Below are 16,059 nucleotides of genomic sequence, written 5' to 3'. Positions count from 1 at the left end.
GGTCCACTTCTCTGTAAAAACAGCTCCATGTACTACATAGGCCTCTATAGAAGAGGCAGTAAATATGAATTATTTGAGACAGGTGTCATAAAAACAAGTGCCCAGTCAAAGAGGTCTCTTGGTTTGGAAAAACAGGTATGAAATAATAAATACATCTACTTGTGTATAATGTGTTGTCTTACTCATTATAATTCGGTAAATACTGTGTCATCAGCAGTACAGTGCCACAAGAAGTCTATCTATACAGTACACAACTCGGCATCTGATTACAACCCTACCATTTTCGAAGAGCATGCGAATACTAATCTAATTACAGCATGCGTACAATATTCAAATGTTCCCTTGGTACCAATGCATCAGGGAGATAGTGAAAACTATCCACGCTGCATTGTTTTCACACCAACTACTGCATGAGCTTAAAAAGGGAAAGACTTGGCTTAATAATAACCGCGAAGAGATTTCCAAATCTACCAAGTGCTACTGGTTGACCAACAAAGGCCACTATTCTACTCTATCAGGGAACATAAACTCAGCAAAAAGGAATCGTCCCTTTTTCAGGACCCTGTCTTTCAAAGATAATTCGTAAAAATCAAAATAACTTCGCAGAACTTCATTGTCAAGAGTTTAACCACTGTTTCCCATGCTCATTCAATGAACCAAAAACAATTAATGAACATGCACCTGTGGAACGGTCGTTAAGACACTAACAGTTTTACAGACGGTAAGCAATTAAGGTCACAGTTATGAAACTTAGGACACTAAAGAGGCCTTCTGACTCTGAAAAGCACACAAAAAAACATACCCAGGATCCCTGCTCATCTGCGTGAACAAGAAGAAGGCATGAGGACTGCAGATGTGGTCAGTGCAATATTGCAATTGCAATTAAAACTATGAAACAACACATGAAATATATTTTAGATTTTGAATTCTTCATAGAAGCCACCCGTTGCCTTGATGACAGTGTACCCACATATGCTGAGCACTTGTTGGCTGCTTTTCCTTTACTCTGCTGTCCAACTCATCCCAAACCATCTTCAAGTGGGTTGAAGTCGGGTGATTGTTGAGGCCATGTCATCTGATGCAGCGCTCCATCACTCTCCTTCTTGGTCAAATAGCCCTTTCACAGCCTGGAGGTGTGTTGGGTCATTGTCCTGTTGAAAAACAAATGATAGTCCCACTAATCGCAAACCAGATGGGATGGCGTATCGCTGGAGAATGCTGTGGTAGCAATGCTGGTTAAGTGTGCCTTAAGTACTATATAAATCTTCTGTAGCTCAGTTGGTAGAGCATGGCGCTTGTAACGCCAGGGTAGTGGGTTCGATTCCCGGGACCACCCATACGTAGAATGTATGCACACATCGCTTTGGATAAAAGCGTCTGCTAAATGGCATATATTATTATATTATTATTATTATAAATCACTGACAGTGTCACCAGCAAAGCACCCCCACACCATCACACCTCCATGCTTCATGATGAGAACCACACATGCAGAGATCATCCGTTCACCTACTCTGCATCTCACAAACCCTCTCCCCAAAAAAGGACACATTTCCATCGGTCTAATGTCCATTGCTCACCTATAGGAAAATAGCCCACCCATTTTCACCTACCTCATTCCCATACTTTTTTTATACTGTTTTTATTTATTTATTTTTCTGCTCTTTTGCACACCAATATCTCTACCTGTACATGACCTGATCATTTATCACTCCAGTGTTAATCTGCAAAACTGTATTATTCGCCTACCTCCTCATGCCTTTTGCACACATTGTATATAGACTGCCCATTTTTTTTTCTACTGTGTTACTGACTTGTTAATTGTTTATTCCATGTGTAACTCTGTGTTGTCTGTTCACACTTTGCTTTTATCTTGGCCAGGTCGCAGTTGCAAATGAGAACTTGTTCTCAACTAGCCTACCTGGTTAAATAAAGGTGAAATAAATAAATAAATATTTTAAAAAATTGCTCGTGTTTCTTGGCTCAAGCAAGTCTCTTCTTTTTATTAGTGTCCTTTGGTAGTGGTTTCTTTGCAGTAATTCAACCATGAAGGCCTGATTGACACAGTCTCCTCTGAACAGTTGATGTTCAGATGTGCCTGTCAATTGAACTCTGTAAGGCATTTATTTGGGCTGCAATCTGAGGTGCAGTTAAACCTCCACAGGATCAGTGGGTCCCCTGCGGGACGGTTGAGCTAACGTAGGCTAATGCGATTAGCATAAGGTTGTAAGTAACAAGAACATTTCCCAGGACATAGACATATCTGAGATTGGCAGAAAGCTTAGACTCGTGTTAATCTAACTGCACTGTCTTATTTACAGTAGCTAGTACAGTGAAATAATACCATGCTATTGTTTGATGGCCTTTCTCTTGCATTTAAATATGGCACATCAGATCTAATGTGTTATATTCTCCTACATTAATTTCACTTTTCCACAAACTTCAAAGTGTTTCCTTTCAAATGGTATCAAGAATATGCATATCCTTGCTTCAGGTCCTGAGCTACAGGCAGTTAGATTTGGGTATGTAATTTTGAGTGAAAATTGAAGAAAAGGGGCGGATCCTTAATAGGTTTAACTCTAATTAACTTATCATCTGCAGGAGAGGTAGCTCTGGGTCTTCCTTTCCTGCAGTGGTCCAGCTGGGTTTGGCGGATACCAGGAGAACACTACCTACCCAAATGCATTGTGCCAACTGTAAAGTTTGGTGGAGGAGGAAAGGTCTGGGACTGTTTTTCATGGTACGGATTAGGCCCCTTAGTTACAGTGAAGGGAAATCTTAATGCTAGAACATACAATGACATTTTAGACAATTCTGTGCTTTTGCTGTTTCATCATGACAATGCCCCCATACACAAATCAAGGTCCATACAAAAATGGTGTGTCGAGATCGATGTGGAAGAACTTGACAGGCCTGCACAGAGCTCTGACCTCAACCTCACCAAACACCTTTGGGATAAATTGGAACACCGACTGTGAGACAGGTCTAATCGCCCAACATCAGTGACCGACCTCCCTAATGCTTGTGACTGAATGGAATCAAGTCCCCGCAGCAATGTTCCAACATCTAGTGGAAAGCCTTCCCAGAAGAATGGAGGCTGTTATATCAGCAAAAGGGGGACCAACTCAAAATTATTGCCCATGATTTTGGAATGAGATGTTCGACGAACAAGTTTCCACAACAAGTTTCCACATACTTTTGGTCACACAAACATATTTTACTTCAAGTATAATTTTTAGATATGACTAATAATGTTACTGTTCCCACTACAACAAAAATACTGAAAAGGAAAAGTCAACATTTTACAACTTAATATTCATCATATCCAGCATTACCCCAACATCAGCATATGTGAAATTGCTGCGTTTTTATGTTTTGTAGTAAAAAATAGGAACATCATCGGTGTGCAGAGTGTGATTTTTACCAATTGTGAGTAGGCATTTCATTGGAAACACTTATCTTCCTATTTTTACGTGTGGGGTGGTACTAGAGATGATGATTATGAAGTTTACATTATTTTTACATTTCCCTTTAAATACATGTAATTTTGTCCTTGAAACATTTAATTAAAATACTGTACAATTCCATTCATTCCTATTGAGAATGCTCCTACTGGGCAGTGCTAATATGTCTGACCGGTGGCTTCAAAGCCTCTCATTGGCCAATACATAGCATCAGCAATCCATAGTTTATATACATCATTGGTTGAGAACAAGGGTGGTGGAAGCTTGATATGGGGCTTATGCAGTACTGTTCCAATTCCCAATACCTAGAGCAGAGCAGCCCAGTTCTCCGTACTCTCACTCAGTCATATTGTATGTGGTAATGGATGACAATAGCCAGTCCCAGGCTTCAAATTGCGATGGGGAAAAGGACTGCACTTACAGAAGAACAAAATGTCCACATTCTGGCTAGGTCAAATAATGAAGATACATTTTTGGACCTAGCATTCTGGTCCACATACTTTCAAGCATTTACTCAGAATTACAGTTATTCGTTATTTTCATCTACTGGAAATCATAGAATTCAGTAAATTCCGCTTGGGACAGATCTTCCTCACTCGCTTGGACAATCAAAATCAAGTCAATCTGTGGGCCATCAGACCCTGCCTCCAACTGTAATGGCTTACAGCTTGTGGTCTCTGATGGCTGGCATCCTCTTAGTACTCAATTAAAATGCAGTGAAAGAAGCCTGCTGTTGGGGCTGATTGGTGGAACCTCCACCTGTGCCCAGCTGCAGCATGAATCAACTAAGTCTGTGTCCCAAATGACACCATATTCTCTATATAATGCACTACTTTTGACAAGGGCCCATAGGGTTCTGGTGAAAAGTAGGGCACTGTGTAGGGAACAGAGTGCCGTTTGGGACACATCCCTGGTTGCTGCCTGGTCTCTTCTGATCCTTGACTCCTAGTCCAATAAATAATTTTTCGCCACGGACCCTTGACCAGGATAATCTGGAATTTCCACGTTTTGATGATTGATGCCATCTTGAACCTCACCATTAAACAATAAAGGCTGACAAAAAAGTTATTGGTGGTATTTAAACAGTTTGTTTTTTCAAGACACTAAACGTGCCATCTTTATCAGCAGTGTAGGCTGTTTATATTACACAAATCTTGTCTTTCGTCCAACAGCAGATATTTTATAGGCTTTAGTAGAACCCAATAAAACTAGGATCCACCACCACTGTGCTTGGATTCAAACTATATGGCCTAAGGATCTACACAACATACCACAATCACTCTATTTGTTGACATAAAAAATGATCTTGGGGCATACATTATACTGTAAAAATGATATAAACCTTTATATGCTCGTTGCAATAACATTGAGAACTTTTTCTTTCTATAATTCATAATAAGAAGAGAAGAACACCTTGCAGAACAAGAGGTTTGACTCATTAAAGCAATGGTCGTCTGCAGGCGGCCTGTGGGACAAAATCGGCCCGTAAGTGATATTTGTTTGTTCCGCAAAAGTTTTTAGAGAAATAAATTGAGATATATTTTGGGGATTTTAGTTTTGGGTCAACAAATACTGTCAAATTACCAGGAATTCTGCAAAAAAAAAAAAAAAAAAAGGAAATATTCCTACTAGTAACAAAAAGAGACATAAGTGATCGTATTTCAATTGAATCAAGGTATGAAATTATTGTCATTTTCCATTTCTTGTGGTCAATTTAGAAAGAGTACAAATTACTTTATTGTCCGGCACCCCGACCATCCGTTCCTAAGAAGATTTAGCCTGCAGTTGAATCTAGTTATCTTGCCCTGCGTTAAAGGATGGGGGTACTACCACCCTCATACGATCAAAGGGCTTCCACATCATCTCCCAGAATGTACTGCTTTATTACATAATCTAGATACAGTGTGATAAAAAAGGCCATGAACTTGTATCTAATTTAGCTGTTACTGCTACTACCCTTTTCCACATGAATGAGAACTCCTCTTGAGTTGGAATTTCCCATCTTTTAAATCAGATTGTTGACTGCTGAAGCACATCTAATAAGTGCACCCAGTATAAAATGATATAAATATGAATTTCCTATTTGAACCATACTGTAACTTGACTTTAAGGCCTTGCTCAGGGTTAGCCTTTATACAGTACAGTCACCTCAATTGTGTTTTACTTGTCATGGAGCTAAGGATGCTAAGCTAGTCTCTTCAGTGACCCTGAAACATCCTGATGTAGGATCTTAATCTGATCACCATGTGTTACAGGATAACTTTTCTGCAATGCAGGACATATAAAACTTGTAATATATTTGAATTAAAGTCTTCTGAAATGTGTAAAAATGTCAGACTTGATTTTCACTTATTCATTTTTTAAATAAACCCCTACAAAAATGTTCATGAATTACAATCCACATTTCCTGTTGCTGCAGGATTATTTCCTGTCTCAAATTACCAGCCTGCAGTCACGACTCAGTGGCTGAATCTCAAATGGCACCCTATTCCCTATATAGTGCAATACTTTTCACCAGGGTCTACAGGGCTTTGGTCAAAAGTAGGGCACAATCTAGGGAATAGGATGCCATTTGGGATGCAAACAGAGGCTTTATTGATGAGCCTCAGCTATGAAACAGTCAACCATTGAGTGTACTGTATGTTCCAACACAAACAGACAAATCCTAGTTTTTGGCCCAATTGCAAAAGCATCCTTTATAAGTAGCCTGTGTTATAGAGTGCTGATTCATTTCAGTTTCCAATTTCTCACCCCAAAAAACCGTCCTTTGTTTCACTCATTTGGAAATATTATTTTATTCATTTTCAAGGACTGGAACCTTTCCAACCTTTTCTTGCATGAGAGCTACTTTTATGAAAAGAGACACGTTGTGAGTGACATTTTTTTCTAGCTTTCAAATAGGCACATTCTTCTCTTCTCCCCTGCAAGTCTTCCCCAGGTGTGCAGGAGAAAGCAGTGCACTGTTTTCTGGCAATATACAGTACCTGGTAGAATAATGGTTAATAAACAACTCAATAAAAAATGTGATTTCCCCCCCCAAATTATGTTTTATATTTTCCTAAATGATGTTCTCAGTTGTATTTTTCCTGGTTTTAGCTTTATTGTTTTTCACTCTCAAAATTGCAATTGTTCATAGAGAAAAAATACAATTGGATGTTCTGAGAGTCCATGTCAATGCTTAAATCAGAAGGCAATTTTTTGTAGGTCTCGAAGAAAACAAATATATTTAGACTTCAATGTAATTCCCCTTTAATTCTGCATCTGGCCCTTTAATCGATAATCTAGCTAGTGAGGAATATGCTGTCTAATGTGCCGGTCTAGGATGGTTCTGTACTGATGCTGCTCATTTCATAGAAAAGTTAGCAAATACCAAATAATAGATATAAATTATATACTTACTCATAATATACTTCTGCCAGGTAAGCCTACTTTGCAGTTAAGATTTAATTCAGAAGGTTTTGGGGAAAGTATTTCTGTCAACCCACATGCGGTTATCAGAACTGGCTACACACAGAGTGATAGACAAACATGCACACCACACACACAGACAGGGGCAATACGTATTGGAAATTAATTGGCAGATATTGTGTTAGGTTTAGCTTTTTAAGCTAATAGTGGCTAACCACGGTGGGGTAATGTCAATGTTCCGTTAATTAGATAGTAGCTAGTAGTTTCTGATACTTTTTAGATTTGTTTATGGCAGGTTGCGGTGGAATATATGAATAATTGCATGTCCTTTCAGAATTGTTTGGCGAGCTGCTCAAATGTGGGCTGCAAGCTACTGGAGCTGTTGGAGACCTGTTGGAGACCCCTGGGATAGAATATGCAGTGCTACGACATCCATTGCATATTCCAGTCCTTGAAAAATGAATTTCAATTAGATTTTCTGTTGTATCAGTCTGGCATTGTTTTTGTCTTGAGTGCTTTAATAATTAACCAAGATTGATTGATCGACATCAAAATCCTATCAGCCATTTTCACTTTGAAATGATTAAAACACACTTGAGTTTTACTTTCACTGCACACCATTTTATCTACGGGTAAAAAAATGCATATATATTCTACTCCAAAGTTCTCAGTCAGCTCTGAACTCGTATTGACATGCATGCTTTCTACACTGCATGAATGAGTAAGTTAAAAGGGGGTTCTCTCTGTGAAAGTCAGGAAATGGAGAGAGAGGTTATGAGGGGAAGGCTTGGTAATTCAACTTGTGAATTTAACATTTAATTAAACATGCAAACCAGTCAAGCAATAATAAGGGGGAAAAATTAAGATGGAAAATTCCTCATCAATGAATAAATTAGAACGATTGACACTCTCTCCTAACTGTGCCATATATTTGGGTATAAGATAGTATATTTTTCCCTCTTTGTGGAACAGAGTTGGTGTACAATGGCCCTACTCGTTGAGATCAACCCAAGTTTCCCCTCTCTTCTGTCAATCTCATTTTCTACAGCTCTCCATCCTTCAATCTCAATTATGGAAATGTAATCAATGACCCAAACTTCCCTGGGCACAAATGATTGCTAAAAGGTGGGGAAGACTAATATCATGTCCGCACAGATGTTCTTGGCAAGTGATTTTGCTGTACTGATATGGTTCTACTACAGAGAGAAATGGCACCCTATTCCTGTTATAATGCACTACGTTTGACCCTAAAGGGAATAGGGTGCCATTCCGGACACATCGAGAGACTGGTTCCATTCCAGTCCACTTTGAATCAGCAGCTTCGATCTGGGAAATAAGATCTCCAAATGAAAATCCAGCTGTACTACTGCTAGGCCTAGGCATATACTGTATTGAGTTTGCCTTGGCTCCTGATCAATGTTTTATTCATTTAGGAGCACTACATTTTTACCACACACACACACACACACACACACACACACACACACACACACACACACACACACACACACACACACACACACACACACACACACACACACACACACACACACACACACACACACACACACACACACACACACACACACACACACACACACACACACACACACACACACACACACACACACACACACACACACACACACACACACACACACACACACACACACACACACACACACACACACACACACACACACGTCATGTGGTATCCCATCTACTCACATAGCCTACTGTAGTTAGATAGCTGGCTTCATGGTGCACCAAAGAGTGCTGCAAATAAAAAATAACATTAAACTGGGTCAAGATAGTACAAATGGTACATTTCTGCAGCATAACCTGTGCGGCTCAGAGGGATTAAATCTCCGCTGACAGTAACATTGAAAATCAATGAATTTGGTTTGGATGTCAAGTCAAATGAATCTCTGCTGTGGTAATGTTCAATAATTGAGATCAATGCATTTACTTTAAACATTGCACATATCCCGTTCTAAAAATGTTATTTATCATTCTCTAAGAGAGTTCAGCCAAGCATCATACATGTTTCAGACTGCATTTAAAAAAAGAGTGAGCTCAAGAATCGCTTAGTGCTGGAGGCAGATCAGCTAAACGTTGTGTGGTACTATGCTCCCTCTGTAGGTGAGAAAAAGCAGTAAAACTGTCAAGAATCTGCTTCTCCCTTCCCAACTGCTGGAAGAGGAGGGTGGTGAGCAGCTAAAAGTCTCTCTCTCCACAGGGATTTTAAAAAGCAGACTAGTTGTAACTACTCACTGTAGCAAGCCCCTGATATTCATGTACATTTGATGTTCAATAAAAGCAGGCAGGAAATAGAGGACAAGACAGACAACCTCCCTCAGAGATGCTTTGTTGTAAAGAAACAGGGACTCTTTTTCTAGTAAATGTGTTCATTTTGATAACATTGTATATTTATGTTCTCAACAATGCCCATATCCCACCCCTTAGTGAATAAAATACCAAATTAAAGTAATTGGAAAGAGAGAATTATTTCATCATTGTTTATAAATACTTATAACAATCAAACACCAGGAATCCGCTATTCAAATACGAATTGCACAGAACCAACAGCTTAGTCGCCTAGAACCAACAGCTTAAAAAATACACTGAAGCAGCTTACACATTTTCCTCCACGGATTAGACAAAAAAGAAAGCTGCTTTATATTTGATGAAAAATTGCATGAAATACCCCCTCCGATTGAAATGTCAGCATGATTCTAGTCTGCCAAAATCATGTGCAAAGAGGATTCATGAACATATGTAAAACAATAGACTGATTGCTCACACTAGTGTCCAGTTCTTTCCTCCTACAGTGGTAGTGCTGCCTGTGGCCTTTGACGAGCACAAATACTTTGAGACACATGGCCATATCAAGAGGGAAGCACTGACCTACACACTGCCTCTTCCTTTCCTTCCACCATGCCCAGGCAGTTATCCAAGGTTCACACAGCGAGGAGGCAAACCCATACAGTGAACAACAAAGCTGTGGGGTGGTTTTGTTAAATCTCTCAAGCTTTGTTCTTGAGGTGCTATATTTAAAATGACTGGCTGAAGAATTCTCACTTGACCAGAAAGTTAAAGCACTGGGCATCTCACGTTTTGAAGGCACTTTCAATGATTTTGCAGCAATCTCCTGAATCTCTCTCTCTCCTCTGCTCCATTATCATACCCTAAGCCTAAGGCAGGGAGAGATCTGGACTGAGTAAGCCTAGTTGGAGATGCTTACGAACTGAATGCAAATTCACAGAGGAGCATGTATAAAACATAATATTCACAAATCCTCTGCTGAATATAGTAGCCTATGCACATCAAAATTCATGCGTCACAGGCTATAGGGGACACCCCCATTGATATGAGCTGTTTCAAATCACCAAAAAACTGCACACAAATAAAAAATATACAATAATTTAGCATCATAGCACCAGAGTAATAATTTAAGGAGATAATTTAAGAGTAAACTAAGCGAACGTCTGAAGTTAAAAAAAAAATGACAGGTTGATAACGAATGTACAACTTCTTTGGATAAAAACACAAAATCAGACTACTAACTCAACATTATTAATAATACACACCAGCCAGGTCACTGTGCAAATAATAACATCAATACTCAGGCACTCTAAAGCACATTACAAATTTATATAGAAGCAAGGCAAGCAATAGCAATGGCATCTCACCCAGAGTGTGAAGGGTGATCCTGTTGTCTCTTTCGTTGTGCGTGTATCCTACCAGCTAGTGAAGGTTGTCAAGATGTTTACAGTCTTCAGACAAACTGGTGGAATGCAGCCAGCAGCTAACCGACAGCCTCCAGTCCCTGATTCATTTGCAGCTTCCAACAGGCAAGTTATAGAGTCGCTTATTATAGGATAATCCAGGCATTGTCCTCTCACTGCTATAGCCAAGTTAGTCAATGTTGGTTGCAAGTTGGGGTCCAAAGGTGCCCCTAGAACACTGTCAAGTCCACAACAATACAGTGTATATTTAGCTTGAGATAATCAGCTGAGACCAAAAATAGGCACACCTCAAAAATATTTTAAAACTAAGGATGCATCTAAGATTTCAGAAATAGGAAACAGCAAGATAAAAGTCAAAGGTGCCAGTGTCCCACATGCCTCCAGGTCTTAATGATAATATATAGTGTAGCAGTCAGAAGAACCAGAATAAAATCCACTCAAAATATCTCTTCTTTTCCTTTTAGGCAACTCTCCCTTCAGTAAAGAGCCTGCACCTGCTACCAAAGCAGAGAAATACAATGTACACCTTTTTCTGTGAGCCACACAGCTAAGCTTCAGCTGCCCCTGTTACAGTCATCACTCACTCTCAAGCCCAGCACTTCGGATGAGCACTGGACTGACGATTGCTCTTGCTCAAAGTCTTTCAGGAACACATCTCTTTGCTCTGTCAAACCGACTCTTGTTGCCACGCCTCCCCGACCGTGATTGGTTGAGCTGAGCTCAGAGCAAAGTACAGGGAGGAGGGGTCGATAATGCTATGTGGAAGGAAGGAGAGGGACATGAGAAGAGGAGAGAGAGTGGGGAAATGGTAGGCTGGGGGTTGGGGAAGCAGAGGAGAGGATATACGGAGCTCTGCAAGCCTGAAGGGACAGCCTGGCTAATGAAAGAGAAATGCTTCCCCCAATACTTTAGCCAAATTTGTGTTGCAAATTTGTTGTGACTCCTGGCAAACTGAATTCATACTGACAAAGTACCTAGTTTCTGAAGAGAGATGCAGGTAACTGCCAAAATAAAGGAAACACCAACATAAAGTAGGGCATTGGGCCAACATGAGCTGCCAGAAAGGCTTCAATGCACCTTCGCATAGATTATAGTGTCTGGAAAAGGGGTTGGAACAAATGATTTTCAAAGTTCTAAACCGGTTCGAACCCCCCAAAAAGTGCCTGTTTAGAACGTTCCTTTCTCTTCCCTTTTAACCTCTGAAATTCCTAGTAATAAAAAAATCATATTAGAATCCAATAGATTCCCCAATAGAAATCCTATCAGATTTCAGAACCCATCCTATAGGATTTTATCCTAGGGGATAGAATCCTATAGCACCTCTCCTATTGGGATTTTATCCTATAAGATTGGTTCCAAAATCTAATATGTTTTTTTCAATTGGATTCTTGTATTGGAATCCTATAGGACTGGTTCCAAAATCTGATTGAATCACTCCCATATTGTGGTGGTGTGTTGAAGAGGTTGAGAACCTCAGGGAATTACCGCTAGTGTAAGTAGGCAAAGAGATGGAGACACGAGAGTAAGACTGTTTCTCAGTTTACTTGTTATTTAACCATATTTAGCTGTGAGATTATCCAATAAAGCTACATTACATTATTTTAAATTATTTGCACAAATTTCCTGCATGTGGACAGTATGTGTTACTAAACTACACAACCTCACGTTTTGCCCACATCGAATTGAGGGTAATTAATAGAGGTCGACCGATTATGATTTTTCAACGCCGATACCGATACAGATTATTGGAGACCCCCAAAAAAACACAGATACCGATTAATCAGCTGATTTTTTTTATTTGTAATAATGACAATTACAACTGTCATGTTTGTCATTTATTATCATGTCTTGTCCCTGTGCTCCCCATTTATTCGTTTCCCTCTGCTGGTCTTATTTGGTTCTTTCCCTCCCTATACCGATACAGATTATTGGAGACCCCCAAAAAAACACAGATACCGATTAATCAGCTGATTTTTTTTATTTGTAATAATGACAATTACAACAATACTGAATGAACACTTTCATTTTAACTTAATATAATACATCAATCAAATCAATTTAGCTTCAAATAAATAATGAAACATGTTCAATTTGGTTTAAATAATGCAAAAACAAAGTGTTGGAGAAGAAAGTAAAAGTGCAATATGTGCCATGTAAAAAGCTAACGTTTAAGTTCCTTGCTCACAACATGAGAACATACGAAAGCTGGTGGTTCCTTTTAACATGAGTCTTCAATATTCCCAGGTAAGAAGTTTTAGGTTGAGGTTATTATAGGAATTATAGGACTATTTCTCTCTATACCATTTGTATTTCATATACCTTTGACTATTGGATGTCCTTATAGGCACTTTAGTATTGCCAGTGTAACAGTATAGCTTCCGTCCTTCTCCTCGCCCCTACCTGGGCTCGAACCAGGAACACATCGACAACAGCCACCCTCGAAGCATCGTTACCCATCGCTCCACAAAAGCCGAGAAGAGCAAGGGGAACAACTACTCAAAGGCTCAGAGTGAGTGACGTTTGAAACTCTATTACCTCTATTAGCCATTTCACATCAGTTACACCAGCCTAATCTCGGGAGTTGATAGGCTTGAAGTCATGAACAGCGCAATGCTTGAAGCATTGCGAAGAGCTGCTGGCAAACGCACAAAAGTGCTGTTTGAATGAATGCTTACGAGCCTGCTGCTGCCTGCCACCGCTCAGTCAGACTGCTCTATCAAATATCAAATCATTGACTAAATTATAACATAATAACACACATAATTAGGAGCCTTAGGTCATTAATATGGTCAAATCCGTAAACTATCATTTCAAAAATAAAATGTTTATTCTTTCAGTGAAATACAGAACCGTTCCGTATTTTATCTAAGCGTGGCATCCTTAAGTCTAAAAAATCCTGTTACATTGCACAACCTTTAATGTTATATCATAATTATTTATAAACTCAAGCAAATTATTTCGCAACGAGCCAGGCGGCCCAAACTGTTGCATATACCCTGACTCTGTGTGCAATGAACGCAAGAGACACAATTTCCCTAGTTTAATATTGCCTGCTAACATGAATTTCTTTTAACTAAATATGCAGGTTTAAAAATATATACTTCTGTGTATTGATTTTAAGAAAGGCATTGATGTTCATGGTTAGGTACATTCATGCAACGATTGTGCTTTTTTTTCGTAATTGCACTTTTGTTATGTCATCCCTCATTTGGCAAAGTTGTCTGTCTTTGTAACGGCGTTCTTCTATCTCCTCCTCTGACGAAGAGGTAGAATAAGGATCGGACCAAAATGCAGCGTGGTGGTTACTCATGTTCTTTAATGTAGAATAGCGATACATGAAATAACTTATAAATATACAAAACAACAAACGGAACGTGAAAACCTATACAGTCTGTCTGGTGAATAACTAACACAGACACAGGAACAATCACCCACAAAATACACAGTGAAACCCAGGCTACCTAAATATGGTTCCCAATCAGAGACAACAAGAATCACCTGACTCTGATTGAGAACCGCCTCAGGCAGCCAAGCCTATGCTAGACACACCCCTAATCAGCCACAATCCCAATGCCTACAAAAAACACAATACGACAACACAATAAACCCATGTCACACCCTGGCCTGAACAAATAATTAAAGAAAACACAAAATACTAAGACCAAGGCGTGACAGAACCCCCCCCCCCTAAGGTACGGACTCCCGGACGCACCTCAAAACCATAGGGAGGGTCCGGGTGGGCGTCTGTCCATGGTGGCAGCTCCGGCTCGGGACGTGGACCCCACTCCATAAATGTCATAGTTCCTCCCCCTCGCGTCCTGTGATAATCCACCCTCGCCCCAACCATGGCCTAATAGTCCTCACCCAGAACCCCACTGGACTGAGGGGCAGCTTGTGACTGAGGGGCAGCTCGGAACTGAGGCAGCTCGGGACTGAGGGGAAGCCCGGGACTGAGGGGAAGCCCGGGACTGAGGGGAAGCCCAGTACTGAGGGGAAGCCCAGTACTGAGAGGAAGCCCAGTACTGAGAGGAAGCCCAGTACTGAGATGAAGCTCAGGCAGGTAGTTGGCTCCGGTAGATCCTGTCTGGCAGATCTGGAAGATCATGGCTGACTGGCGGATCTAGCTGCTCTGGCTGCTCCATGCAGACTGACAGCTCTGGCTGCTCTATGTAGACTGGCAGCTCTGGCTGCTCCATGCAGATTGGCAGCTCTGGCTGCTCCACGCAGACTGGCAGCTCTGGCTGCTCCATGCAGACTGACAGCTCTGGCTGCTCCATGCAGACTGGCAGCTTTGTGCAGACTGGCAGCTCTGGCTGCTCCATGCAGACTGACAGCTCTGGCTGCTCCATGCAGACTGACAGCTCTGGCTGCTCCATGCAGACTGACAGCTCTGGCTGCTCCATGCAGACTGACAGCTCAGGCTGCTCCATGCAGACTGACAGCTCAGGCTGCTCCATGCAGTCTGGCAGCTCAGGCTGCTCCGAACAGGCAGGAGACTCCGACAGCGCAGGAGAGGAGGAGAACGCTGGCTGCGCTGAACAGGCGGGAGGCTCCGACAGCGCTAGAGAGAAGGATGGCTCTGGCTGTGCTGAACAGGCGAGGCGCACTGAAGGCCTGGTGCGTGGTGCTGGAACTGGTGGTACTGGATCGAGGACACGCACAGGAAGCCTGGTGCGGGGAGCTGCCACCGGCGGACTGGTGTTTGGAGGTGGCTCTGGATAGACCGGACCGTGCAGGCGCACTGGAGCTCTTGAGCACCGGGCCTGCCCAACCTTACCTGGCTCGATGCCCACTCTAGCCCGGCCAATACGAAGAGCTGGTATGAACCGCACCGGGCATAGCATAACACGGTGCCTGCCCGGTCTCTCTAGCCCCCCGGTAAGCACAGGGAGTTTGCGCAGGTCTCCTACCTGCATAGCCATACTCCCTGTGAGCCCCCCCAATACATTTTTTGGGCTGACTCTCAGGCTTCCATCCGCGTCGTCGTGCTGCCTCTTCATACCAGCACCTCTCCGCTCTCCCGCCTCCAGTTCTTCTTTGGGGCATCGATATTCACCAGGCTGAGCCCAGGGTCCTTTTCCATCCAATATCTCTTCCCAAGTCCAGAAGTCCTTTGATCGCTGCTCCTCACAATTAATAGGGGGAGTTGGCTCAGGTCTGACTCCTGACTCTGCCACTCTCTCCCTGAACCCCCCCCCAATACATTTTTGGGGCTGACTCTTGGGTTTCCTTTTGCGCCGTCGTGCTTGTCTCTCCAACTCCATTCTCCTATAACCCTCTACGCACTGCTCCAGCGAATCCCAGGCGGGCTCCGGTACTCTCCCTGGGTCGACCGCCCACCTGTCTATTTCCTCCCACGTCGTATAGTCCATACTTCTGCTGTCCATAACGTCCTCCCATCGCTGCTCCTGCTGTCGCTGCCTGTTACCACGCCACTC

General features: G+C 41.7%; 1 protein-coding gene across 1 annotated transcript in view; it reads right to left on the bottom strand.

Moving 5' to 3' along the window:
• Positions 1 to 11,249, bottom strand: part of LOC124041874 (BMP/retinoic acid-inducible neural-specific protein 3-like) — a 106,200-nt gene extending 94,951 nt beyond the window's left edge. The window contains exon 1 of the mRNA XM_046359971.1: positions 10,565 to 11,249. The gene's annotated coding sequence lies outside the window, so the exon portion shown is untranslated. The remainder of the gene's footprint in view (positions 1 to 10,564) is intronic.
• Between the last annotated feature and the right edge of the window lie 4,810 nt (positions 11,250 to 16,059).

This window comes from Oncorhynchus gorbuscha, linkage group LG08, assembly GCF_021184085.1.
Source record: "Oncorhynchus gorbuscha isolate QuinsamMale2020 ecotype Even-year linkage group LG08, OgorEven_v1.0, whole genome shotgun sequence".
Taxonomy (NCBI): domain Eukaryota; kingdom Metazoa; phylum Chordata; class Actinopteri; order Salmoniformes; family Salmonidae; genus Oncorhynchus; species Oncorhynchus gorbuscha.
Note: the sequence above shows the minus strand (reverse complement) of the source record. Positions and strands in the feature narration are given on the sequence as shown.